Below are 4,820 nucleotides of genomic sequence, written 5' to 3' on the forward strand. Positions count from 1 at the left end.
TCCTTCAGTGTCCTTCCAGTAATGCCCATTTACAAATTTAACATTATGCCAACTGGCAAAGGAGCGATATTTATAGATTTATTCAGAAAAGTGATATCTGGCACGGTGGTATTCCTGCAATTTCAAAAACTTTATCCCATAAAGGTAACAGAGAACTCATTCAGGTAGGAAAAACAGCAAGATAAAAATAGTTGAAGGGGTATAATGGTACATCTCAATTTTATCAAAATTCATTATCTAAAATCAAAACATAAAGCACGATTAACATTTAGCTAGTTCCATCTTTCAGGAGCCCTGGTGGAAAGCTCGGAGTGTCTAGCAGACTCTGTTACAATAGGCTTTAAACTCCAGTGGTTATCTGCCCACTCCGATGAGCTTTTTAATGCTCAGATTCTGCCCCTGGTAACCTGGTCAGCATATAGATTAGTGAAGTCTTTGAGACAAAGCCAGCTCAGATTGCTGATTTCATTTGTATGTACTTTGCTTCTCTCTGCTATTTTGACTTCTCAAGTCCTGATGTTTTGGTCATTTTAAATTTCGACTGTGGCTTCCAGCACCATTGAAAGAATGTTACTATTCTCTGCATCTTAGAAAGTAGTTCTTGCTCAGCATTACCATTTGCTCACATCAAATGAGTTAACATATGCTTTAATGGAACAATGACATAGAATGTTAATATCCTCATTTTTTTTTTCTGTCTATGATTTTGGTCCCCAAGTCCTATAATGTTTAGTATCTCTCTCATGCTATTAAAAAGAAGAATGAATACACACACACACACACACACACACACACACACACATTTGTATTTTGGTTTGTTTCTGTTTTCTAGTTTTCTCATCTGGAGTATTGCTCTGCTTACATGCTAATTTATCATAGCTAGTAGTGGAAGTCCATGGAAATATTTTAAAAGTAAATTAATTACTTCTTTAATTACTAAGTCTATGATTTGCAATGAAATGTTTTTTGTGTGTGTGAAAAGGGCAAAATGCAACATCCAAAAAGTGTTCATTTTTTTTCTTCTTTATCTCTGTTAATATTTAAGCAGACTTTTTCATCCAGATGGTTTTTCAATCTCTGTGAGAAAACAGGTTCTGGAGCATTCAACCCAAAGTCCTAAATTCAAAGATAATACCATTTATCATTCTGTTAACATCTCTTGTGAACATCCAATTTGTTCATACACTGAGGCAAAATGTTAGCCTTTTCTGAAATATAGCAGTGGTGACTTAAACTACATTTTTAGTTACTTGAGCCTCAAGAGATTTAGTAAATCAAGACTGCTTAAGTCAGGTTAGTCTGTCATAAGAGCAAAAAGACAAAAATCACTACATTTAATTTTTTTTAGAGTTTCTGCTTTCCTGAATTTCAAGGTTGCTTTTCAATTAACGGTGAAATATAATTGTGCATTCATTTAACAATGTATCCCGTATGCCAATGAGGGTCTCTCTTTTTACTGGTTGCACTTCAGTTTCTAATAAAGAATAGGAAGATGTGTGCTCTCATGTTGCTACACATTGAGCCAGGAAGGTAATTTGATGTAAATGAAACACATAGAGAATAATTAAAGACAACATACAAGTACAAGCCAGACAGTATAAGCAATACCCTACATATGCTAAGAATATGGCCAGTGTGGGCTCCCATGAAGGCAGATTCTTTTCGTAAGCATATGAATAGGTATTTAATTTGTATTTAAATCGCATATGACAGATGCAAAGCACATTTCATAGATTATTAGTTTACTTTTTCCTCTCAAAAACATGAACTGGGAACTTCTGGCTAAAATGTTTTCGAAAGGTTTCAAATAAAACAATTAACACCATTTATTTATTCAACAAATGTTTTCATGATATTACTTGCTGAAAGGCACTATAGTTGGACTCTAAAGTACAGTGGTAAGAGAATACACAGTATTTACCCTTATAGTCTAGAGGATGAGATCTTGATATTCACACAAATATAATATTTTAAACCATAATAATTGATAAAAGGGAGTAAGTGGCATCATATAAGCATATACAATAAGAATAGCTTATCTAGTCTGGAAACTGGGGAAGGCTTGGGTGAGTGCTTTGAATTGAAATATGACCAAATGCTCTGTGTAAATAGAGGAAGGTCGAGATTGTGATAGCACTTTATGAAGGAAGAAGGATACACAGATGAACCGAAAGATGAATAATCTGTCTGGAAGGAAGAGAGTACAGACTGAAACCTGCTTCCTCTGACTCCATATCCTGTTTCCTTTAACCATCCCCCATAAGCTATGGTCAAAGAAAACTAATGGGAGAAGGCGGGCTTCAGGACCATGCGGTCTCATTATTGATAACTAGCTCTGTGATCTTGGTCAACTTTCTCAAATCACTGAGACTTCCTTTTTCCATAATGTAAGTTTAGCCACCTGGCCCCTCCCACCTTGGAATTCATTTATTCCTACAGTATTTAGGTTTTCCAATTCTGTGACCACAGTTCTCACCGTAAGGTCTAACCTACAGTGGTTCATTCAGCCTGTTTCACTCAGGTTCAAACAGAAGCAACGTCAGAGGACACAAACATGCTTTAGGAGCAGTCTGACTGTTATGTGACTCACAATGATTTCACGGTATCTCTTCCTGGAATAATGCTGAAATGAGCATTCCACAAACCTATAGTTCTATCAAGGACCTTGTATGACCTCTTGACAAACAGAAAAAAAAAATTTTGAGCTTAGTTCATGGGTGGGTTATCTTGGTTTATGGGTGCAGCTGAAAATGAATGGTTGTTTCACTATAGCTCCACTCACAAAGCACTAAAAGTCAGTGATGAGGTGAAATCCTTCAAAGGGTGCATCCTTCAAAGGACAGTTTAGAAAATGTATGGCCTATTGGTCAGAGACCAGTAAGATTGGAAGATAGGAGATGAAGATATGATATACAAGCTTGAAGAAGGACTGATCAGTAGTGGTCACAAAATATAAATATGTCATATGTATTCTTAATGCTTAACAGACCTCATCAATCTTGAAAGAGACACTGCATTATCAAAGAGATAGAATGACCCAGCCAGTTGATAACCATCAGGCTCTTTCACTGATCACCTGAGAGCAAGCACAATGGACACATGAACGGAGTAGCCAAAGGGGAGAGCTGTAGGCTCTACGTGGGCTTCTACTCATCAAGTCTAATCAAACTAACACTTTTGAATATCCAGTCTTCCAGACTAAGAAATGAACATTGAACAACTAGTATAGTATTTTTCCTCAAGGATACCAACCGGATTTTAACGGTAAATTGATTAATTTGGAACTCTCACACTGGAATTTATTTTCACTGCAATCATCATTTATTCTGCACTTGAGGTTGCTTTTCCCACCCACACTACCTCAACCAGCACCCACCCACTGAGGGCTCATAGTATGTTTGACCCACCAGAACAGTATCCTGTATGATACTATATCAGATCAAAACACCCATTTTACATTAAAGGAAATTATCATAAGGTCATGACCATGGAATTAATGAATCAACCAAAGAGAGTGGTAGCATAGCCTTTTGAAATTATAGCTGAGGTACCAGTGTGGTATAATGTTGCAGGATGATGGCCACCATTTCCCAGAGTGCTGTATACATGCTAAATCAGTTGTTGTTACATGTTCCTGTTTTCTCAATAGGTTCAGTAACCAAGGAGCAGAAGCAGGAGTATCCTCACTTACTGACACATCCCATGAGACACTGGAGGAATTTGTAATTCTATTCTCATAATTCCATGCTCTGTGCAATTAGATTCCCATTTCTCAAACAAACAAACAAACAAACAACAACAACAAAAAAACATTTCTACCCAGGCACAAAGTAAAAGAAAGTCCTGCTGAATTTTGAGCTACAGCCATTGTCTGGGCACTTTGTGCACCTTATACCAAGGAATCAGCGGGCAAGATAATCAATCAGCATACTCTCGGGTTTAATTAATTATAGTCATTAGAGGGAGGAGATGGAGTAGGGATAAATATATTTGTTGACCAGTTGATTAACTTAAGTATTCCTTAGAACTACCTTGAGGAAATGTAATGATAAATGGGACAGTCCAGCACCTGTGGCCTAAGAAGAGCACAGTACACAGGGGATGGAGCCTCTCAGGGACGCATCTAGGTCACTCCACTAGGTGAGTCATCTTGATCACAGAAGTGTTGCTCGCTAAAAGTGAGGGAAATTTAGTGAGGTAGAGAAGGAAGAGGATGTGTTCTCTGTAGACCACCTGCAAGAAACTGTGCTGTAATTTGCTTCTCTAATCTTTCTTTACCTTTTTTACCTAGGGAAAGAGGTCCACTGTACTGGAAATAGCTGTTTCCAGGACTCAAACTAAGCAAGTGGGTCTAAGTAGCAAAAAGAGAGGATTTTCATGTCTTGCTTTGCTATTCGAGTCAGATGGCACATCCTCCTCCCATAAAGGATTGACAGGCTTGTTACCCAGCCTGCTCAGAAAGTTGTCACGTGAGCACTCAGCTTTCCTATGGAATTGTTTCTGCTGAAGAACCATCTTCCCTTTGTTTAGGCCTCCTTTCTGAGTCAGCCTGAGCTCAATGACTGATCAACACAAGGGTATAGGGCTTAGGCTGCTTGATAAAACTTGGGGCAGCTATGAAGGCCTCTCCTAGCTCAGAGGTTCTCACAGCATGAATATTGTTTTGAGTGTACTGCTGCCCAATGTCTCCTTCTGCTCAATCTGATTTCTTCTGTTTTCCCCTAAATGTTGATCGCAGGAGTACTCACAAATAAATCTCCTGCATGCTCATGTCCATCTCAGTACCTGCTTCTGGGAGAACCTGTGACACTTTCCAAATT

The sequence above is a fragment of the Rousettus aegyptiacus genome, unplaced genomic scaffold, assembly GCF_014176215.1.
Source record: "Rousettus aegyptiacus isolate mRouAeg1 unplaced genomic scaffold, mRouAeg1.p scaffold_m13_p_10, whole genome shotgun sequence".
NCBI classification, from domain to species: domain Eukaryota; kingdom Metazoa; phylum Chordata; class Mammalia; order Chiroptera; family Pteropodidae; genus Rousettus; species Rousettus aegyptiacus.